At 37.3% G+C, this 25,479-nt stretch overlaps 1 protein-coding gene across 1 annotated transcript in view; it reads left to right on the forward strand.

Annotated features, from left to right (window-relative positions):
* Window positions 1-25,479, forward strand: part of LOC135084469 (sex peptide receptor) — a 482,468-nt gene that overhangs the window by 36,502 nt on the left and 420,487 nt on the right. The window contains exon 2 of the mRNA XM_063979248.1: window positions 23,947-23,986. The gene's annotated coding sequence lies outside the window, so the exon portion shown is untranslated. The remainder of the gene's footprint in view (window positions 1-23,946; window positions 23,987-25,479) is intronic.

Consider the following 25,479-nt stretch of genomic DNA (forward strand, 5'->3'; position numbering starts at 1 on the left):
CTTCCCCAATGATTTTCACATCGTCCGGATAGCGGCCTGCGTCCAGCGCATTCCTGCTACCTTTATGAGGTCGTCGGGTGGACGTCCCACGCTGCGTTTCCCGATACGTTCACATTGTTTATCGTTTACAAAAATAAGAAATGATTTATTACATAAAATAAAATATTCCCAAAATTAATCCTTTTCAAAAAATTCGTAACAGAAACATCGCCCTTATTCTTCTGCCTGAAAGTCCCAGTCATTTATTTTTTGCAAGTTAGGCTTTTACAAAAGACTTGGTAATGATCATCTACCTCTATACCAAATTTCATTGAAATTGGCTCAGTGGTTTAGAAAAGACTAAAGGCAGACAGTTACCACAGTAGATATATGAGCTAAAGCAGTACGGAAACTTAGCCCTTTCGGCGAGTTAAATACCTACACTTCAACTGAGTGTTAGGGTTGGCACTCTTAATCTTTATAAAATTAATAAGGTTCTGACTTACTTATTTGTTAAAACGTTTATTTAGGTTTTTTAATTATCAAATAATTAGGTTCTATAATGATTGAATACATAATCGAATAAATTGATTAAGTACTATTAGAGGCCGGTAGAAGATATTCTATTCTCATAAATAAAATACCGGATACTTACTTTCACATAGCTATTGACTCATTTTAAATACAGTTCATCACTTAGTTAGTACAAAGGCGCGCGGAGCAAATTAGTTTATCAAATAGAACACATTAATTGTTAAAAAGCGTAATTACGTAATTTAAAAAGAACTATTACAAAATCAGATGTAAGCACTTTATTTAAAAAGTAATATTTATTCATTTTTACAATTCAGAGTTATTACGAAGTTTAAAAATTAAAGTTCTGGTTTTGAAGATGCCGAGTTAAAGTAGCCGTATACTACGCAATACACTCGTGGCATGTTTTTTGAAAATACAGCGGACAGTGCATGCAATAAAATTATTATTAGAAACACAACGCGCGCGACACTCGCGACGGATGGACTGCGAGGTTCGCTTAGAGCTCGTGTAAAGCGTGCGTCTGTGTGCGTGAGTCTGATTTCGAGCGTTTGTATGAAGCTTCCGTACTGTTTGATTTATCTACTGTGCAGTTACCTTCACAGTTACAATTTGGATTAACCAATTCTTCGAAGGGCTGCCTTCAAAGTACGTATACATAATTATTTCATTCATAGTTTGACAGTGACGTGTGTTGAATAGTTGATTTCAATTTATATTCAGCCACAGACAATACCTAAACAAAACAATTATCTAATTGAACTACGTTGTGTATGTGATACATACATAGTTACATAAAGTCGTGTGACGTATATTAATTAAATTTCAATGTAGATTAGAAACTCCATAGTTTAATAATACGTAATCTTGTTTACTTATTGAACAACTAGCTTTTGCCCGCGGCTTCTCCCGTGTGAAATTAGTTGTCACAGATCGTTATAACTTATAGCCTATATGTTATTCTGGGTTATAAACAATAATACTCATTAACAAACTCATTAAAACTCATTTATTTCTGTAAATAGGCTTAAAAAAGCACTTTTACACGTCCCAGTATTAACCCTACCACTGCTTCAGGACAATAAATGGGCCAGTGCTGAGAAGAAGCAGCGCAAGAAACTCAGTCACTATTGTCAGCCTCTTTTTCAAAGGTTTACATGCTTTAAAATGTACAAAGTTATAAATGTTTATGCGAGCTAGGCAGTAACGTATCCCAAACATTTTTATCTTTTACTGTAAGGTTTCATGAAAATCCGTTCAGCAGTTTTTGCGTGAAAGAGTAACAAACATCCAGACATCCAGATATCCAAACTTTCCCATTTATTAGGATTTATAATATTAGTAGGATACCAAACTTTATAATATTATACCAAAAGAAAGAATTAGAGTGACAGTTAACCTTTGAACCTAGCAAATAAATTTTTCATCTTTTTCCAAATCTTTTGACCGTTTCCAGGCAGGAAAAATCCAATGAGAACTATCAAAGAAAAAAGGAATCATGTTATCAATTACCTCTAGTTTTTTAATAACAAACAACTTGTAGAAACCTGATTTTGGTAAAAAAGGAAATATTTGAAATGTCAGTAGATATTTCTATTAACCATTTCAGGGCTTGTCGGGTACCATCTTCAGTATTCCGTTTTATTTGAGAAGAGAAACATCAAAGGTACTGTCTATTTCACGAAAAGGTCGTTTTAATCAAAATTTCATTCGCCGTTTTGCGTCCCTAAATACTTACTATGAATATTAGAAACATTCCTAGAGGAATTTTTGAAACTTCAGAAGACTATTGTAAGCTAAATATGTCGTAGTCATGATGATTTTTTTAAAGTTTATAATTGCGTAGTTGAATATTGAAGTAAGACGAAAGTATCTACCATCTCTTTGGTCTAGCGGTAAACCCTTTTGTTTCAAATTCAGAGGTTTTGGACTCGATTCCCAATGAGATCTAAATTTTTAGTTCGGTTTCCTTGTTCTAGGTTTTCTACCACAATTAACCTAAAAGTTTGTGGCCATTTACCTATTATGTTTTATCCGCTATTTTCATATCGGTAAAACGAGAATAAAATTCTTTTCATTTATTTTTGTAACTAAGTATTTTGAGTTGTTCTCCTTTTAGCTCCAAGTGTAATGAAATTAAACTTAATATTTGAACTGAAACTGAAAATATTATCATCAAAACTCTGCAATGTGTAGCCAAGAGCCTAATAGAGTTTATAACTAATTATGTGGGCCATAAGCGCCATGGTGTAGGGTTTTATGGGCCATACGCCATCATGGGGCCAATTAACTCCCTTGAATGTAAACGAACGTGCTAATTTGTGTTTATTTCGACTAAAAATAAAGTTCCTGCTTACTAATTGAGCCTAGTTTTGATAATTTTAAAATTATCACCATTTTTACTACACTTACCATCAGGTGATCCGTCTGTTCGTTTGTCTCCTATCACATAAAAAAAAAAAAAAACTAATATTCGAAACCTTTTAAAGAAGACATTTAGGTGGGAATCGAACGCCCGACCTTTCGCTTGCCAGGTGACTGCTCTCTCTCTTTAAAACCATTTTTCACAATTTCAAGATGTACACTGTACAGTAATGTAGGTATCATCTCATCATCATCACCAGGATGTTTATTCTCTACCATAGGATGATCTTCTCTTATTTACCAGAGACTAATGGAGGGTTTGACCTATATTCCTTACACTTTCAAGAAGAGAGCGTATCTTCACCTTAAAGGCCGGCAACGCACCTGTAACGCCCCTGGGTGGTGATCCGTCTGCTCGTTTGCCTCCTGTCACATAAAAAACGGCCAGACGGGTTGTAGAGACAAATGAGACTTATGTAAAACTTTACTAAGTCTGTAACAGTTAATTTATAAGCACATAACGCTTTTGTGCGCGACTGTACCGCGTTCACAAACATCCATATCTAGATTAATTACACCGTTCGCTGAACTTTGAGGACTAATTTATAGTCTAAAACGTTAGACGTACAGTTGATTACAAAAGTGGCTTGACTAATATCCTTCCATCTGAAAGGATGTAGTAAATAAGGTACAAAATATCTTTCGTATTAATAGGGACTGTAGTAACTGAGGCACAAAATGTTTTTGTTGAATTTTGCAACTCACGAAGGCGAGTGAGCTTTACTTGTGTGCACGACGTACGTGTACAAACATGCACATAACAATAGTGTAATGTCTATCAAAACTTTTGAAAAACTAACAGTAGCGAGCCACCACACATGTAAAGCTCACTCGCCTTCGTGAATTGCAACAACTATAATGCACAAAACATCTTGTAAAAAGTGGGTACAACAAAAAATTTATGAAATTATACAATGATGACTTTTATTTAGTGTTCCCATCTGGAGGCATTCTGCAGAATCAACTACCATTGTATTAAATATACAGAAACTCGTAAGCATTGTCTCCACGATTGTACCGTCGAGCGACTAAGATACTGTTAAAGACTCTATGTCATGTCATTGGAGCAAAAATTACTTTGAACATTTTGGGTAATACAATTTGTAATTAAGGACATTCTTTATTAGAGATGTTATAGTATTTTTATCATCAACACGTCTCTAGAGAGTTTAGGGCCATGAGTGTGTCGTAAATAGTGTCTTCAAAACTTTCGGCCGAAAAAATAATTTCGTTAAAATTTTCGGCTTCGGCCAAAATGGTCCGAAGTTTGGCCGAAACTAAAGTTTCTAACAAGCAAGGCCCATGAGAGGCCCTGGAGAAGAGAGATGTGTTTTGAATAACCAATCAGAGGGCTTAGTGTGAGTTTACATTAAACGTCGTCACGAACGAGCGCGTTAAAAAAATATATGAAGATTTTAGTTTTTGAAAATTTCCGCTAGAAGCGCTGTACAATCCGTCATACATTTAATGTCACTTTATTACGCAGTTGACGTAAACTCACACTACGCCCCCAATCCAGACGCGCTTCATCGGTTCTGCGATACGATTGTTCAAAATAGCTGACGTGGACGTGGCTTGTACGCTGTTTTGACTAATCGTATCGCAGAATCGAAGAAGCGCGTCTGGATCGGAGACGTTAAAATTTCCGTAATCGGGGCTCTGATGTACCAATCAAAGCTGAGCGGAGAGGTGTTGTGGAAATAAAGAAATCTGATAGTTTTTCAAGACACCATCTCCCCTCGTCTCCTATTTCTCTGCTTTGGTGGAAACCGTGCCCTACGAACAAACTGTAATAATCATTTAACTTTAGATGTACAGTCACGGAATGAAAAGGTTCGTCAGTTTTCAAATTGATTCCTTCAACGAATCGCTAGCACATATTACCTTTTGAAACTATGTTACAGAATAATCTCGAGTTAGAGAAAATAATCTTTAACTGTTCGTCAGTAAAGTTCAAAATTATACAGATCAAAGTTGTTTGACGATTTAACTTGTCAAGAAGATTATTATGATTGAACTAAAACCTTGTTGGTTCAACCTGCCATTAACTATTAAATAAAAAAAACTACGTTTGGTAACATTGCACTGATGGAATAGAAAAATAAACAAGCAAAACCTTATTCGTTAGCAAACGTCATATTTATTTAAATGTTAGCAGCAATGTTTCTTGCACGGTTATGTTGGCAGGTTTGACTCTTACAGTGCAAGCGAAAACCGACACTAAGGTGACGAACCTTTTCATTCCGCGACTGTACATAAAAATCTTATTGCAACTAGGGAAGATGTTGTTTGTCTTATTTAGTTACTTGTGACGTCGTCTGAAGGAAGATGCTTTATACCTATTCACCATTAACCTATTCGTAAGTTGTTACAAATGTGATTTTTCTCAAGATTTTGAAGAAGTTTCGGCTTCAGTTTCGGCCGAAGATTTCTTCCAACCGGCTATGATTTTTGGCCGAAAGACATGGGCAGGCACTAGTCGTAAAACGTATACAATAAAGGCGTCTAGCTCTTATGAAAGCCCCTTGGCGTAGTGGTTCCGTGAACGCTAGCTGAGGTTCCGGGATCGAATCCTGTAGGGGGCAAGCATGTTTATTGTTTAGTTATATCCATAGAGATATAGAGAGATGCCAATTAATGCGCTGAGTTCGAAACACAGTGTCGCATTAGAAATTCACACACACAAAGAAATCAAAATATGTGCTCATTATCCACTGCGGTACTCAACTTTCGAATAATCTTTAGTACTACAGTACTTATTATTATTCTGTGGTACTACGCAAGCAATGTAAGCTGTTTACATTATGACGTCGTGCTGTCATGATTGTTTTCAAGAGTAATGTGTTCTGTTTTTGGGCATATTGCTGCGACACCGGCCCCGCCCCCTTGTCATTGTCTTTCTGTGATAATTTATGTTTATCACTCTTTTTTTCTTATCGTCTGCTTCTTTCTTTACGAAAAGCAGCGAACAGGCTTCTCGCTGAGTCCTTAAAAGGAGGAGGTTCTATGTTCGACTGTATGTATTTTTTTCTATATGTATGTTCATCGATTTTCAAAATTATTTTTTTGTTCGATAGAGTACATTTCTGAGGTGGCCCCATTGTCACCAAGTCAGGATGTGATGATAGGATCCTAGCGAAATCGAGGGCAATCCTCAAATTTTTTAGGCACGTAGTACGTTTTTCAAATTTTTTCTAAGTTGTTTAAGCTGTTTTATGGTCTTGATAAGTATAGTCTTGGGTTTATTGATTATTTTATTTTTATCTCATCTGTAAGAGATAATATTTCCTCAATTTTCCGAGGTCCTTCGAACTTTCTAGCCAAAACGTTCAATGTATTTTGTCTGCCGGAAACAGAATGAAACAAAACAGTCTTCCGTTAGCTGAAAATGAAAACAAATATTGTTTTAACCACGATCTTCCTCATGATTTATTGTTGTATTTTTAATGATCGGATCGCATAAAGGACGTAGCACACTTAGGTATAAACTTGGAAAGGGGTCAACACCGTCTCGCATTTCGCGAGCTGTCATCGCTTGTCGCGCGCTGTCAACTGTCAGGCGATTATGTAACGGTGCGGATAAGTGTGCGCTTGCAGTATGGAGTTTCATACAAAGAATACTAACCGCCTCAAGTTGATACGGTTATCCCTTTCTGGGTTGATAAGTGTGCTCCGTACTTTAACCGGCCGGGGTGCTTTATTGAAAATGTGAAGCGGTGTTTACAATTGCCAATTTTGACTCAGTAATAATAAACACAATTTTGACGTAAATTAAAATTGACTTGGAGGTCGTGGATTCTGTTCACTGAAAAACTAAGTTAGAAAAATATTTCTACAGGGATCGGTCTATTTTTTGCTAAATAATGAAAATAAACAGTAAGAGGAAAATAAACAGAATGAGGAGATCTGCAGGAGAACAAGTAACCGACATAGCTCGCAGAATTGCTAAAATCAAGTGGCAGTGGGCGGGGCACATAGCTCGTAGAGACGATGGCCGTTGGGGCAGGGAAGTTTCTAAGTGGCGACCACGGGCTAGAAGACGTAGCGTGGGCAGATCTCCTACTAGGTGGACCGACGATCAGGTAAAGGTCGCGGGAAGAGCATTGATGCGGGTAGCGCAGGACCGTTCATTGTGGAAAACCTTGAGGGAGGCCTTTGTCCAGCAGTAGACGTCATTTGGCTGAAACGAGCGAACGAAAATAAACAACAATTTGGGAAATAAAACAAGATTCATTGTTTTAAAGGCTTATTATTGTAATTTATTTTAAGCAATCAGTGCCGAGAAATCTTACGAAAAAATTTCTTTCAGCATTATAAAGTAAGGAAAAGAAATAAGGTGGAAGATTTTTTTTTCTATAATTTACCAGATAAGATATGAACTAAGGACCAACTGTTTTCTACGTTAATCATGCCACTAAGTCCAGCCGTTTTTCAATATCCTTTTCATATAGTCATATACGGGAATATTCCCACCTCTCATTCCTACCGCTGCAACTCCTGTGTAGCCAGGATCTACAGCTTGACCGCCAATAAAAACCCAACCAGTGAAGGTCAAGTTTCTCCCGGGGAAAGTTAATCTAGTCGTATAGTGTAAACGCCATTTAACAGCCCCAGGTGGTCTAGTATGATGTACAATACAATCCACAGAATCATGTTTTTCCAGTGCAACGTGGGTGTTTTATTATTTTCCTTTCAGCCGTGTAAAGCCTTCTATTATTGTATTGTTCGGAAAAAAATTAAAGCAAAAAGTGTAGCGAATTTTTTATCTGATCACCTTTTTGTGTCAGGAAATACCACTGACTTTTCAGTGGGTTTTAAAGTGGCCAATATTTATATCAGATTGTACAGCGCCCCCATAATTAAAATCTTCATAGATTGTTTGACGAATTCTTTATGGATGATTTATAATGTATGTAGAGTACTTTCCCTCCAGGTGGCATTACAAAATTCCACCCTGTATATTGTTTCATCGACGAAGACGCGCTCCACTATTCTTGCGCTAATGTTTGAGTCATCATCATCATCTTAGCCATAGGACGTCCACTGCGGAACATAGGCCTCCCTTAGGCCTCAGCCTCGAACTTAGCGGGCAGCGGGGCGGGAGCGGCGGCGGCGCGGCAGCGGCAGGATCTTATGCGTGAAATCAAATAGACCGGTTATCGAAAACAGCGGCGCGGCAGCGGCGCCGGAGCGGGCAACGAGCGGGCAGCGGCGAGGGAGCGGGTAACGAGCGGGCAGCGCACTCCTTCTTTTGCCCACAATAAATCGAGCGTTAGGAATAAATTTGAATCGAAATAAAATTGTCGCCGTTGTTCAGACATTTCGTTTGCGAATAAAAACAAATATCTCGACAACACAACCCCGAACACAACACTTCGCCGCTAAAGCACCGCCCGCTTGTTTCGAGAACGGGTCTGCGTTGCCCGCCCCGCTCCCGCGCCGCCGCCGCCGCCGCCCCGCTGCCCGCTAAGTTCGAGGCTGAGGCCTTAATGCTTTCCATGTTACCCGGTTGGTAGCGGCCTGCGTCCAGCGCCTTCCTGCTACCTTTATATTATGATGTCGTCGGTCCACCTTGTGGGTGGACGTCCCACACTGCGTTTTCCGGTACGCGGCCTCCACTCTCAATGTTTGAGTGTTATCTACAATAATTCTTCCGCTAATGTTTGATGTTATCTGCAATAATGACGCTCGGATTGCTCGGATCACCCCGCGCTTCCTTCGACCAAAAATTGGTGGGGCGCGTCTTCGTGGATGAAACGATCTATAAAGCTACTAGCATACCGGCCGCGGCTTCGCCCGCGTGGAATTTTGTCTGTCACAGAAAAACTTTATCGCGCGCGTCCCTGTTTCAAAAACCCGGATAAAAACTATCCTATGTCCTTTCCCGGGACTCAAGCTATCTCTATGCCAAATTTCATCAAAATCGGTCAGTGGTTTAGGCGTGAAAGCGAGACAGACAGACAGAGTTACTTTCGCATTTATAATATTAGTATAGATTAATACTAGAGATGAAACGGATAGTTGTTTGGCCGGATACCGGATACCGGATATCCGGCGAGCTGCTAGGCCGGATAGCCGGATATCCGGCGGCCGGATAGTTGTCCCATTGTCATGTTGCATGTCGTAACGAGTTTAGCGCCGCACAGGTGCTTCAAACGCGATCAGTAGTCCAGTCATTATAGGAAGTTCAGCTCGGAATTCGAGATACCCAGCTGTAAGTCTGTAAATACGTGTATATTGACACCCTAAAAATTGGCTCAAAACCTACATATGGTAGGGTGTAAGCAACTATTAAATTTCAAGGTCATCGGTCACAAAAATCAGTTTTTTGCGCTTTTTTTAGAAATATCTCATTTCCTATGGGTTTTTTGCTATTTGTATTTATTATCAATATTGTAGAATACTACATTCTCTACAAATTTTGTTTAAAAAATGTTTTTATACGGTGAACCGTTTTCGAGATAGAGGGCGGAGAGCGCGCGGTCACTGCATCACTTCAGGTCAACTTAAGCGGTTTAGATTTTTCATACAAAAGGATTTTCCCGCTAATTCCCGTGGGAATTTCGGGAATTCCTTGTTGTAACTAAGCTTTAAGTTTACTAAGGTACCTACATGCCAAATTTCAAGCGTCTAACTTCCGTTAAGCGTTTAGATTTTTCATACAAAAGGATTTTCCCGCTAATTCCTGTTCCCGTGGGAATTCCTAGGTATACTATAACCTGCCCAGGAGTATGAAGAATAATTATACCAAGTTTCATTAAAATCCATCGAGTAGTTTTTGTTTCTATAAGAAACATACAGACGGACAGACAGACAGACAAAAATTTTACTGATTGCATTTTTGGCATCAGTATCGATCACTAATCACCCCCTGATAGTTATTTTGAAAATATATTTCATGTACAGAATTGACCTCTCTACAGATTTATTATAAGTACTAGCGGCCGCCCTCTATCCCGAAAACGGTTCACCGATAAAAAAATTTTTTTGAACAAAATTTGTAGAGAATTTTGTTTTCTACAATATTGATAATAAATACAAATAGCAAAAAACCCATAGGAAATGAGATATTTCCAAAAAAAGCGCAAAAAACCGATTTTTGTGACCTTTGACCTTAAAATTTAATAGTTGCTTACACCCTACCATATGTAGGTTTTGAGACAACTTTTAGGGTGTCAATATACAAGTATTTACAGACTTACAGCTGGGTATCTCGAATTTCGAGATTCTTACCTAATTTAAGCTTAAATGACTGGACTACAGTGGGTCTAGTAGACTAAACAAGTAACACTTTTCGAAAATCGAATCTGTTCGAATAGAATGTCAGATTTTGCCACTCGTCTAAGGGGCAGATCAATTCGGGCGATTTCGGTTGCCATCGTGAGTATGTGATTGAATAGCGAAAATTCAATTAGTTTACTTGCTGCGTAATCTGACTGAACTGCATTATACAGGGTGACTCTGAAATCGTTGACATTCTTTCTAAAATAAGACTACTCATGATTCCCCAAATATGAGTCATATCAAATTAATTAAAATTTCAATATTTGAAATCTTGTACAGACGACAGCACATCAATCTTCATTCTGTGGCATCTTATTTCAATATATTAAGTGTTATTTTGCAACAAAATGTATAGGATGATGTGCTGTTGACTGTACAATAGTTTTAAACTCTTTTTAAGAGCACACTAATACAAATACATAGTTTATTTTATTTATTAGGACAACCAAAAAGACAAACACGCATGTATGCGTATTTGCCATGTATACATGGAATTACTATAACTAGAAGTGCTTAGAACTAAGTAGTTAAAATAATGACAAAAAATCTCATTGGATTTGTCTGATATTTGGGGAATGCACTATGTATTATGAGTAGTCTTGTATTAAAAGGATGCCAACGATTTCAAAGTCACCCTGTTTGTCATCAGACCATCAGTGAAAAAAAGATCGCCTATTTTATTTGGCAATATTTCGACATTAAAATATATTTACTATTTATTTATGTATTCGTCATTAGAGTGGATAGCCCAGAAAGGAAATTAGTTTTTTGTAAGGCCTTAAATATGGCTTTTTTGTAACTTTTTGGACTTTAGATAAAAACCGTCATTATTATAAGCAATTTTATTGATATTTAACTCAAAGATTAATGTGTTTCATTTTATTATAGGAAATTTTCGTAGTTTTTTAATATCCGGTATCCGGCCGGATAGCAAATTTAGGCCGTATATCCGGCCTACCGGATAGTTGCCGGATATCCGTTTCATCTCTAATTAATACGCTGTCGACTGTAGAACTCTACACTATTTTCACATTAATACAAAAAAAGAAACTCAAACAAAAAGCCTAGTATAAAACCTATTTTCTTTTATGACACGATAAGTGTATTCCCGTGCACATTTGCCCTGTCAAATATCTTTTTCCAGGCCATTCGTAGCGACCATTTTAATAATAAATCCGAGAAAAAATTTCACGGGAGCTTTACGAACTTATTTATTATTAAATAAGAAAAGGAAGCATTGTTTTCTAGAACGGAAGATGATTTTTACTTGACCTTCTTTCATTTTTTCTTTTGCAATCCCGTAATAAAATTTTCATAAGTTATTTATACTTTTTAAAGTATGATTCTTAAATAATTGGTTTAACAACTTGGCATAATATTATGCATTAATGGACGTTTCAAAAAAATTTTTCTTGAAAAGATTTTTTTGTTGTTGATTTTATCTCAATTTTTTTCAAGGATATATTTTTGTCTAAGACACTAAGCAGACTTTAGTTGTAGTTGGTCAAACCTTGGTTTAAAATTACTTCACAAAAATATTATTATAATATCTCATACAAAAAACTTGACCTTTGTCCTAATACTCAAAAATTTTTTGTTGGGTTTCTTAGGTTTAAAAAAAATACAGATACCTAAATAGTTCAGTGGTTTATATCTGTGAAAATAATAAAAGCGTATTCTTTTTAAAGCTCTTGTATAGAAATATATTTACATTGCAAGTCACTTTTTTGTAAGCATGAATTTTTTTTTCATTGGAACTATGTCACTTTTTCAGCACCGAACATTTTCAACTGTACCAAAAAGACAGCTGTTCTAAAGTTAATATTGAATTTTACACGGAGCAACTGATTTTCTATTAATCCTCGTAAATCCTAAAAATCCAATATCTCCCGTTGCGTTAATCCTAATATTTAATCTGCAAAAGCGCAAACTCCATTCAGGTGTTAAATTGTATTAAATTGTATTAAATTTACACATTTTCTCAACCTGTGAAAAGATATTGCTTTATACAGCCGGTAAGTAATATTTATTGTCATTATTAAAATCTGTGTAGATATTTTGTCACTGTGATTTTGGTCACTTGTTTCTTTTGGTGATTTTTTGTTGCTGCAATTTTTATAACTGATCTGTGGATGGGCAACTTAATATCTAACCTGAAGTTTTTTTTAGAACTTATTACTCAATTTATGTAACAATTTAAAAAATTAAACCTGAAGTAATTTACATCAATTTGTAACTATGACATTTTCATACTATATTCTCGTAATTCAAACTTCTTGCTACTTTATTACGTTTTATTAAAAGCATTTCCCATTTTTGCTAGCAACCCTGTCATTAATTTGTACTTTATCAACCAAATCTACTTTAAAAACAGCGAAAAAGTGACAAGAAAACGTGAAAAAGTTTCCCGCGTTAAAATGGCGAAATAAGTCATGTATTTTCTTCGCTAACTGCACAGCTCCGATTATGACACCGTCTGAACAACAAGAGTTATGCGAAAAGTTGCGAATAATATATCTGAATTTACAAAGCGACGACACAAGAGACTTTTAAGGGGAGCGGATGATATCGAGTGTTTTTGTAATCGATACTTTTTGTTTTAGAATTACGAAAGAATCGGTTTTTATCCAGGCTTTACATTTACTATAAATATGACCATACAAATACATACACACACTCAAATCTCTACTAAATCTAGAGCGCTACTTTCTAGTACCTATCCCAATTATTAAGTTACTAGCTTTTGCCCGCGGCTTCACCCGCGTGAAATTTAGTTTGACACGGATCGTCATAAATTATAGCCTATTTATGTTATTCCGGGTTATAAACAATAATACTGTAAATTTTCATCAAAATCCGTTCAGTAGTTTTTGCGTGAAAGAGTAACAAACATCTAGACATCCACACAAACTTTCGCATTTATAATATTAGTAGGATTTCTAATTTATATTATTAGTGAATTAGACATTCACCTAAGTTTTAAGCCATTAATGGATTCACTAGTGAACCAACTAAATCTCTTCAAATATCTGACTTATAAATAAATAGGTAGACATTGAAAATTATATTCGAACGATGTAAGAAAACATATCGATAAGTTTCTATCAAAACATCCCTAAACTTTACGCGCCTTTTAACTTTTATTTTTAAAATCTTTCGAGGTCAGCTCTCACCAGCTGGCCAACCTATCAAATAATTATACTTTGCCAAAAAAAAATCAAGCTTTGTACCTTTCAGAATAAGGTTTAAATTGACAAAATAAAGTCATTCTTTTTTGATAAATTTAGCTTTTTTTGTGAAAATTACTTTTTCTTCAACAATTTTGTCGATCAAAAACTCGAGTTTTAACATGATTACCTTTGAATTGGAATATTTTTAACTTTTTTCGTAATTTTCATCCATAAATTCAACCTAGTTTTTGTTCTGTGATTTAATTTTTGTTAAGTCAAACGATTCTGAAATGTCAAGTAGAAAAATAATGGAACTAATAACCCAGTATGAATACTGGCTTACTATCAATAGTACCTAATAACCCGGTATCAATACAGGGTTACTATCAATAGTAGTAGGACTGTCAATGTCATAGCTGGGTTGATTCAGTGTTGGAAGTATAGTCACTTTTTTCTAAAAATATCAACTTTTAATTCAAAACACATTAATTTTTTTCTTGATTCTTTAGTTTTTTTGATATTTGTTTCTGTTTACATTTAAGCTTGCACACAGCTTAGAGGGTTAAAATTGGAATCTCAATAATGCTTCAACCACACCAACGCGTGCAGATTGCCATCGCCGGCGCGATCAAAGGCCAATGACAGGTCGCGTGGACTGTCATGGATCGCGCGACCTGTCATTGGCCTATGATCGCGCCGGCGATGGCGATCTGCACGCGTTGGTGTGGTTGAAGTTTAAAGGGTCTTCTGTTCAAATCCCAGTTGAGTTGAATAGTACTTGAATGTACTTGTCATTACCTCTCGCTCACTCGTCCTAAAATCTGAGGACGTGCGAAAGAGACGGAATGATTATCACATTTTCTAAGATTTCGGTTCTCCAACAACCAATTAGCTTTAATTAATCAAACGAAGTTTTAACCCTCAAGAATTTCCAAGAAATATTCCTTCAGCTTTGAAGTAATTTGGGTTTTTAAATGGAATTCGAGTAAGTTATCAATGTTGGGTTCGCCAAATGTTTTGGGGGCTTTGATCATAGGAAAAAAGTTTGGAACATTCTTCTAAGAAGGGTTTATTTTAATGCAAGTCAAGTTAGTTTAATTTAGCCATGTCAAATGCAAAATTCATTTATACAAAAAAAAAAGACTTATAAAAAAACTTTAAAGTTTTGCTCTTAAGGAGCCTTCACATGTCTCATAATCTTTTTGCCCTACCAGCCCTTCACTGTCTGCCGGCTCGTTCGTTCATTTCAGCCAAATGACGTCCACTGCTGGACAAAGGCCTCTCCCAAGGATATATACCCCATACTATAGAGGTAGACCTACAGATAAAATGTTTCATGCTTTAACTTCTTTGAAAGTATCTTAGAGTAGGCGCACACCGTTGATTTTTAGTTGGCCGATAGTTGTGCCCGATTTTAAATTGTATGAAGAATCGGCCAAATCGAATCGGCGTAGTGTGTGCACTCCCATACATGCCCATGCTGATCAACTGCCCGACTAAACTATCGGCTGACGAAAAATCAACGGTGTGCGCCTACTCTTAAAAGTATTTTTAAAACTGTCAAACAATAGTAAAGTACGTCAACATGTGTGTAATAAATAATAAGAAACATGTCTAGCGAACTTTGAGAGGTCAAAGTAATATTTTCTGCAAGTTTGAAAATAAATCTTAAATAAAATACAATAGCTTTCTAACTTGAAAGTATTTTCACATTATTATTATATCTTTTCACTCATAAGTAAGTTCATTTCATTTTACATTTGAGAACATATTAAAGTTGAGAGCTAATAAATCATTTAATTTAATATACTCGCAAATCATTTAAAAGTTAAGTACCTACGAGTACCTTACTTAGGCTGGGTTTCACCATCTTACTTTAACTTTAACAAACGTCAAAAATCTGTCAAACTCCATACAAAAAGCACCGGTTTTCGTTAAAATTACGGTCAAAGCTAGGTCGTGTAACTCAGCCTTAATGTTTCAAAGGATCAAGAAATACTGAAAATGTTTTGACTACTAAGTAAATGAGTTAAATAAAAACATGGCACTATCTAATCTGTCTTTTGTTATGTTATTAATATTCATAACCAGAATGTATTTTAACTAAGCTCTAAGCTGAAATATTTATCCGAAGCACAGATCACAGAAACTAAAGGGAAATGTGACCCCTTGTCACGGGGCCGGTGTCGCAGCAATATGCCCAAAAACAGAACACATGCTCGTGACAGCAATGATGACAGCAGCGACGTCAGAGATATTCAGAGTTTACATTGCTTGCGTAGTACCAGGCCTGTTCATCTCCGCGAGTTTACATCGAAAACAAAACACGCACGATGGGCAACTACAGGATTACTATTCGACAAGGCCTCACATACGAGCGAACATTGACTCACGCGCGATGATGATATGAAGGAAAAAATAAAGAAAATTGTGTACTAAATACTGTGCAGTATTTAACTGCGTAAATAATAATAAAAACACAGAATGTACTTTTTTAAGTTGCCTGAAGACACTGAGAGGCAAATAAGTGGTTAATATTATTCATGACAATTCATGCTTAATCACGTATTTCCTCCGCCATTTTCTGCAGTTTGGCACCTCACGTCACACATCATTTTACCACAGTCAGCCCTATGGCTTCGGCGCAGTACCGATCACGACGTTTGTCAACAAAATGATGCTTGACTCTTGAGACAAGCTAAATTACACCATATTGTTAATGACATTTAGCATATTTTTTTTAAATACCTTCGCGAAGTAAACCTTCTGTACGTAGTACTTATTATTATTCTGTGGTAGTACTAAAGATTATTCGAACGTTGAGTACTGATACCGCAGTGGATAATGAGCACATATTTTGATTACTTTGCGTGCGTGAATTTCTAATGCGACACCGAGTTTCGAAGTCAGCGCATTAGTTGGCATCTCTCTATATCTCTATGATCCTAAGTAAGTCTGTTTAGTGTAATGTAACAATATCACGCTGCCTTGAAGTTTGTATCCTTCCTATTCTGTAGAATTTAATATAACGTGGTAAACTAAGGAGGTTTAAAATGATTACGCCTCAGTCTGTTTCTAGATTATATGTCTAGCCCTTAACTCAGTAAGTCCAAGGTAAGGAAGCGACACGGTAGGGTGTTTTTGAGACAGCTCGCTTAGTCTACTTTAGCTACTTTCATAGCCTAATGTCATATGGAATCATGCTATGGGGCAAAGCTGCAGATTTTGAAACAATATTTATTTTGCAAAAACGTGCGATAAGATACTTGTATAAAATGAAAGCAAGAGCGTCCCTTAGAGAATTGTTTAAAGAAATTGGCATTGTCACGGCCGCTTCACAATACATCTTAAACTGTATTCTATTTATTCAACAAAATATTAACGAATTCAAAAAGCAAAGTGATATTCACCAAATTAACACTAGAAATAAAAATAAATTGGCTATACCCGCTTTTAGACTTAATAAAGTGTTTGCCACTTTTATGGGACAAGGTATCCATTTTTATAACAAAGTCCCTGATAAATATAAAGAGCTACCGTATAATAAATTTAAAGGTATAGTTAAATAATAAATAAATATAATAAATATCTTTGGACAATTTCACACAGCGCCATCTAGCCCCAAAGTAAGCAATTAATATGCTTGTGTTATGGGTGCTAGTTTTACGGATATACTACTTATATACTTTTTTTTTAAATACATACATATTATACATAGTAACACCCAGACCCGTCACAGAAATTAAAATTCATCATTTCAATTTCTGCCCGGCCGGGAATCGAACCCGGGACCTCTCGGCATAGTAGTCCGTTCTGAACCACTACACCAAACGGCCGACAACGTTAAAGATCACATGCTTAAAAAAGCCTATTATACAACTCGAGATTTTCTTAATGATAAGTCATCCTGGGAGTAGGATTATGGTCCTCTCGACATGCTCGCACTAAAAAGAATTAAAATGAAAAGTAATATTGTATAAACTAATAATAATTTTTCAAATGTTATAGTGTCATGCTTCTCAATCTGGACTGTTACTTAGCTTTATTATTAGTTTTTTTTTAAAGAGATAACTTGGCATTGTCATTCTCACTAAAATGTCTCTGGGGTGGTGGCGTAGTGAGGCGGGTCGTTACATTCCCTCTATTATGGTCGAGTGAAGCGATGGCTGGTTCACTCGTCATGTCTGTGAACAGGCGCTGCTTTCGGGGACTGGTCAATCCAAGTTATAAAATGTATGAAACTTGTGTCTGCTTTCTTCTTCTACTAATAGATAATTTTACTGACTATCGCATGATATAAAATATTTGCCTATTAATGTTAAGCTACCCACGCTTTCACTTGATTTTTAAAGAAGAGGTTAACTAAAAATTAAAAAACTTAAATTGATATAATTTTTCGAGAAATGGGTCAGGCCCCAAATTTGAAGTATTTTCATCGATAAAATTGTCCATAGATTACGCCCTTAAAGTTTGATCATTACATGCCCGGACACACTGTATATGCTTCAGATTTGTCACGTCATAATATGGCTTACTATGGGCCTCATACAAAGGCTCAAGGTCACCCAAAGGGCGTTGGAGCGTGCTATGCTCAGAGTTTCCCTGCGTGATCGAATCAGAAATGAGGAGATCCGTAGGAGAACCAGAGTGACTGACATAGCGAATAGCAGTGGGCGGGGCACATAGCTCGTAGAGCTGACGGCCGCTGGGGCAGGAAAGTTCTTGAGTGGCGACCACGAGCGGAAGACGTAGCGTGGGCAGGCCTCCCACTAGGTGGACCGACGATCTGGTGAAGGTAGCGGGTGCCTGGATGCGAGCGGCGCAGGACCGGTCTTTGTGGAAATCCTTGGGGGAGGCCTTTGTCCAGCAGTGGACGTCTTTCGGCTGAAACGAACGAACGAACGAATATGTCAAATGTTCCCGAGCCTCTCCCATACCTCAGGCACGCACTGAGTTAAGGACTAGACTTGTACATAGATATTAATGGTTTTACATAGTTTCTAACTGTAATTAATCAGGCCTTTGGGAAAGGACGAAAAGTGTCTGGGACTCATCCTATTTAGAGAATCCTATCTAATAAGTTCAAGAAACTTTGTTCTTATACAAGCTTTTGACCGCGGCTTTGCCCGCGTGATTTTTGGCCTTTATCGCAGATCCTTTTAAAAATGAACTTTCCTCATAATATTACTTACCCGTATTCACAAACTATACTTAATTAAGTGAAGCAGCAAATCAGCAAAGCAGTTAAATAGAGCTCTGTGATCGGTTCGTATGTCACCCTGTGCGTCCACACGCACTGTGAGACCTCATAGTAATGTTTGTGAATACGGGCGACAGTCTCTTACTTTTCTATAAAGGATAGTCGATAATTTTATAATGAACTACTAATATTAACATACACATTTCTTTTGAAATAGTTCAATCAATATAAAGACTAAGGCTGAGTTGCACCACCTAACTTTGACCGTAACTATAACGATAACCGGTATATTTTGTATGGAGTTTGACAGATTATCGACGTTTGTTAAAGTCAAAGTGAGATGGTGCAACCCAGCCTTAGTAATGGACAGTCAACACCATTATGCTAGTTTAATAAATGAACATTCGTTCGTTCGTTCGTTTCAGCCAAATGACGTCCACTGCTGGACAAAGGCCTCCTCCAAGGTTTTCCACAATGCACGGTCCTGCCAATGAAAATTATTTTGGTTAAATTCGTTGCGAGTTCCAAGAAAGTGTGCTATCCCCGGGACTACTCAACTTTCAGAGGTTTCATTCACCTGTATAATATACATTGCAGCGGTGAGAGCGAGAGTTGGACAACTTACATAGTTTCTGGAATAACCGCAAAATAGTTTAACCATAGTTCACCTTAACTGGAAGTTAAGAACATTACAATAACAAAAGAAATGTAGTTTGTGAGAATAAAATTATAGGTTTACGTATTCAGTGCTCGAGGTATGAGTACGGCATGGAAGGGTTTTAATCAGGGATGTTATGGATATCCGTAACCGTAACCGAAACTTTCGGATACTTTTTTTATTTCGGATATCCGAAAGTTTCGGTTACGGATATCTGTGCTTTAGGGTGCAATTTGCAATAGTTGTCCAACACGGTTCATTCATGGCCGCACACATAAAAAGTAATAAAAAAATAAAAAGCGTAAAGGTAAATCAGGCTGTTATGCCTTTACATATTATAATGCTATACAAAAAACAATTTAAACTGCCTACATACGAAACTATCCGAATCGGTTACGGTTACGGTTTCGGATATTTTTTTATTTCGGATATCCGAAAGTTTCGGTTACGGTTACGGAAATCTATAACATCCCTGCTTCAGATCTCCTTCAGACTTAATATACGCTCTGTTACGTCATAAATGTCAATGTCACCCCTCCCGTGACTGAGTTAAGTGCTCGACCTATGGTCAACAACAACAATGGTAATGGTAACAAGCATAACTGTGGGCGTCATAGTATTTGGCTTCCCGGTATTTCAAATTATATTCCTCCCGTAATAGATCCGAACCAAATCACAGGGGATGCGAAATGAGTTCCAAGTAAGGCGTCTTGACACAGAAACCCCATTCATACGAATACAGGGTGTTTAACGAAATACCAAACTAGAGTGACTCAAACTTTTGTTTGGTGAAGGTGAAATTTTTTTATGCATAACAAGGCATTTGACCACAATCGCACCTGGTGTTAAGTGAGATGCAGTCTAGGATGGTACATATCTGCCCTGTAAGTGCCTATTCACTCTCGCCTTGAACCAGTTCTATAGGTATATTCGACGGGAATTTTCTAATGTATAATCTTGATAATAAACAACAGAAGTCACAAAAATATAAGTTCCTATATACTTGTCTGAATTTCTATTTACTTTGAATTTGTTCATTTTTAATATCAATAAATACGTAACATTCAATAAAAATTGGCTTTTCCACTCAATAGACAGACAGAAAGAACTATGATAACGTGTGCTAACGAATGCTTATAATAATTTTGAATTGATGTACATTTTTAGTTTTTTTTTGTGGATTCGACGATACGTCAAGCACTAATGGTTTTTAATAATATACTTAGTTGTAATAGGCGCAATCTTACAACAAAGATAGAAACCTCTGTTGTCTGTAAAGTGAAAAGTATTTAAACTAAGTAGGTAATCCATTCTGAATCACACCATAAAAGGTAAAGTATTAGTTTCGCTGAAAAATTGTTTTTGTTGTATTGTGAACACCCTGTATGGATGAATGTCTCGATAATACTCGAGATGTTCTTATACGGTTACGTAAAGCCTTTACAAGCGATTTTTAAGAGACATATTTGATAAGATGTATCGGGTTTACGCGGTATAAATACATAGGTATATACCTTCGACAATAATGAGGGTTTTCGCGTATGAAAAATCCGCCAGATGGCAATACGTAGACGCAAGGTCCAAATGCTGCATGATTGGTTATATTTGACATGACATTGACAGATATGTCAAAATCCACCACTCACGCAGCAGTCAGACCCCACATCCACATCCCGCCATCTAGCGGATCTTTCATACGCGAAAACCCTCATTGCTACCCCACGATACCACAACATAATATTAGATACTATGATACCTATTTAGCTTTAAGACGCACTATAAAAGCACTTGATCTCCTCTGAAACCCTGATAAGATAGATTTTGCACCGCCTACTCAAATTCTCTGTTTTGCCTAAGGTTAGCTAGGAGAGAATGCCACATTGCATTAAGTTCGCCTTTTGTACTTCTTTTTTTGTGTGTACAATAAAGTTTTAAATAAATAATATTATTAAGAATTCACTTTTGACACATTATCAGCCAACCTGTTGGATTTAGCTTGCAAAATGCGAAACAAACGAAGAACGATTAATGTAAAACTAGCTCTTGCCCGCGATTTCACCGGCGTGGATTTCAGTCTTTACCAATTAGTTACCAATAAGTTACTTCCACAGGCTTATTATTATTAGTTACGAATTATTTCTTTTAATTTATAACCCATTTAGGAATCAAACCCAGATCTCTATTAAGAGAGTCCAACTCTCCAACCACAAGACATTTCATTTCACAAACTCGTCTTTACAAAGTCCCCAACAAAACTCGGAAAGCAACATTTCTTTACCACCGGACACCTGTTCACCAGACTTCGAAAACACCATTAACAGGGAAACTTCGAAGTTGCCATCCAAGTCAATAGCGAACTTAGGGCCACAGCAGACGAGCTACTTTCAGATTAATAGTGATTTGTTATTTTACAAGTTACTATTAGTCCCGTTAGCCCCTCATACTAAGCTAAATATGCTTGTGTCATGAGTGAGCTCACCACTCACTTTATTTATTTTATTATTTATTGATGCAGTATCGCATTTCGCGACTTCACACGTTCGGACGCAGTATTGGAATCGCACATTTTAGCGACTCCATCGATGCAGCGTCGCGATTTCGCGACTTCATGCGTTCGGACGCGGTATCGAAATTGCACATTTTAGCAACTCTATCGATGTAGCATCGTGATTTCGCGACGGCATGCGTTCGGACGTAGTATCGGAATTTGCGCGTTTTAGCGACTTGCACCGCAATTTCGCGACTTCAAGCGTTGGACGCGGTATTGGAATCGCACGTTTTAGCGAATGCTGTCTATGCGTCGAGTTTTCAACTCAATCGTTTTGCGTTTTAAATGTGCGGTATGGAATATGTGGTTGCTGCATTCAGCTTCTAAAAAGCAGCTAAATCGCCGATTGCCGATGCTAAAAGCTAAAAGTAGCATGTGTACTGTGGCTCCTAAAGAACAAACTTCCGAATGAATCGTTAGCGATACGACTGGGGGCAATGTTGTTGTTATGGTGGGCAGAAGATACACCGCAATAGCATACAAAGATAGCTGAATAACTGCCATCATGACTTTGTTGATGTTATGGATGATATCAGAATGTGAAATTGACTCGCAAATATCAAATAAGTTTAACAACTAAAGGGCTGTATGTGTTACTTTGGTTCTTTAAATCATTATTGCTTAGCATACATCTCATATTTTGGCTTTTCGCTCAAATAGGTGCAAACAAAGTTAGAATGACTACGTAGTATAAATTGATGATGATTTGATGATGATCATCATCATCATCATTCCAGCCACTACACACACAGTTCACTGCTCTTAGCCTATGTTCATAGGCCTCCCCAAATGAATTCCAATTTAGCCGGCCTTTTTTTCCAATTTAGCTCATCTGTCCACCTTGTGGTGTCTGCTAAATTAGCTAGACCTTATGTCAATCAAAAATTCCGTAACAAACGAAAATTGTGCTCACCAAATTTTGCAATATTTTCCACGATGTTACATACTTTTACCTGTAAAAGGCATTTCAGTACTTTCAAAATGGCAAACGGAGTTCTCCAGAACAATTTCCCCTTCTGACAAGGAATCAGCCCAATATCTGAAGCACGAGTCGAGGGTACTCGACGTTTAAAGCCGGACTGTGATAAATTCGACGTTATTCACTTGAGGCCACAGCCGAGAGAGAACAGACAGGTCATTTTAGAAAAGAAGAAAGAAAGCAAAACGTTTGTTTCACAAAAAATTGTACATTTGAGATTTTAACAGTACATCAGTTTTTTTTAGTAACTCCTTCTGATTTTCGTAAACTTCAGCTACAGTTTTTTCATTAACAAAACTCAAAGAAAATTTACTCGTGAAAGCAATATAAAAATGCCTTACTGTACTATGAATTTATGAACATAGTAGTCCATAGACGTCCATTTTCCATTGTCCATCCATAGTTTTTAGGGAAACGTTTGACTGTTTGATTAATTAGTGATATTAGGTATACCTACTCAAAAAATTGAAGGGATCCGGTTTTGACCTATAGGTCAAAACCGGATCCCTTCAATTTTTTGAGTTCTTTTTTGTTTTTCTAAAAACGTTGTTATTTTTTATACACAGCGCTATAAAAATGTATATGCCTCTCTGTGGCACCGTAGCTATTACACGGGTAGAAATATTTGGATGTGGTGTTTTTTATTTGAAAGAACGTTTTCTAATTTCACATAATCGATGGCCTGTCTGATTAGTCCGGGCATTGTTTGAATGTCGAAACGCTAAAATCTTCGGCATTCGGGCGTCTCCACTCGATGTACAGGTTTCCCCGGTCTTGTCCTCATCAATTTTCAGTATTTTGATGCTCCAAGTACTTATTGGTATTTAATTAACTACGGTGTTTTGTTTATTGGTTATTTTTAGCGGGCTTTTCTGTTACAGTACGGTACATATTTCTTTTTTCGTTGTTTGAGGTACTTATGCTTGCTTATGAGCATAAAATAAGTAATAAGATATACTTAATTGATGATGATCATGATGATAATAATGCTTTATTGAAAGGGTTCATGAATATGTACGACTAATAAGCATAAGTAGTTTATGGAAAAAAGGACCTTCAGTTTGGTTTCCAAACTTTTATAAGAGGTCTAAAATGAACAAAGTAACCACCTCTTAATTTTGTTAGTAAAGATAAGTAACTTATTAAATTAAGTTTTCTTTAAATTTTCAGGTACCAACTGCAGAGCTGAGTTTGTCTGCCAGTTCATAAGGTAAGTCCAATACGAATATTCTTAACAAATTAAGGAAATACGAACCAACAAAAGTTCCGGAAATGGAGGGTAGCCATTCTTTTCCAAATAATCGCACGTGACAATGGTATTGTCACGTGCGATTATTTGGAAAATAAATGGTAAATGGTAGTAAACACGCTGGACATGTCAACACGCTAGCGTGTATGTCACAACAGCTTAATTTGTTCCATAATTAATGACAAATGAGAACTTTTCAACATTAACTTAATGTAGATTTGTGGTCACGCCACGGTTAATTAGAATTAAGGACGTAGCACATTTATCAACCCGGAAAGGGATCGTAAGGCGGTTATCACACTGCGCCGCGCTCCGCCGCGGTACGCGGGACGACAGATTTAATCATTGTATGCAAGTACCTCAGTTTGTATAGAAAACACGCGCGGTACACCACACTGACAACGCGTCTGCGCGCGTGATTTTTTATATGAAATCACGCGGACCGTGGCGGAGCGCGGCGCAGTATGATAATCGCATAACCGTATCAACTCGAGGCGGTCAGTATTCTTTGTATGAAACTCCATACTGCAACGCACACTTATCCGCACCGACGTAACCACCTCGGCGATGACAGCTTGCGAAAGGCGATAGGTGTTGATCCCTTTCCGAGTTGATAAGTCTGCTATGAGCTTTAATTTTTCTCGTAACATTATGTAAGTCACCTGTGCGTGTCCACTATGGTGTTTCATGGCGTTTACATAGTGTCCCTTTCTAACTGGGTTAATGGTGCTACGTTTGTGTAAGGCCAGTCATCCACTAAGGATAGAGGAGAGGAGTGTTATCAGCTACTAGCGGCCGCCCGCGACTTCGTACGCGTGGATCCCGTTTTACCTCCTTAGGGGTTGATTTTTGCAGAGCAACCACGCCCTAAAAGGAACCCCCATGCAAAATTTCAGACTCCTAGTACTTGTAGTTTCTGAGATTTTGTGATGAGTGAGTGAGTCAGTGACTTTTCGCTTTTATAGATAGGTAGTAAGAGTACCTACTCGTAGTATTAAGTAGAGCGGAGAAGAGATGTGCGGTATTACAAATACAAAATATGTCGCACTGAGCGGAGTGAGAACGAGAAATTTCAAAAAGAGATTAAGGCCCAGAACAGACAGTGAAACGCAATTGCAACGAAACTGCAACTTTCTGATCATTCTGATGAATGAAACTGAAACTGAAAGTTTCAAATCATGTGTGGTCGCGTCATGTGTGGTCTCTCAACGGACGCTATGGCAGAAACTTAGATGCAACTCAAAAGTAACTAGCAGTTGCAGTTTCGTTGCAGTTGCGTTTCACCGTCTGTTCTGAGCCTTAGTCTCATCATCTCCGCTCCGCTTTGGTTTAAATAACCTAATCTTCATGTCCTTTAATATCGTCTTTTTAGTGGAAAATGGCCAGAAAGAGAAAAAATCTCCGCATTTTTCCACTCCGCTTTGGTGAAAGCAACCTGCTCACTGCGCCCGCTC

This window comes from Ostrinia nubilalis, chromosome 26 (assembly GCF_963855985.1).
Source record: "Ostrinia nubilalis chromosome 26, ilOstNubi1.1, whole genome shotgun sequence".
NCBI lineage: Eukaryota > Metazoa > Arthropoda > Insecta > Lepidoptera > Crambidae > Ostrinia > Ostrinia nubilalis.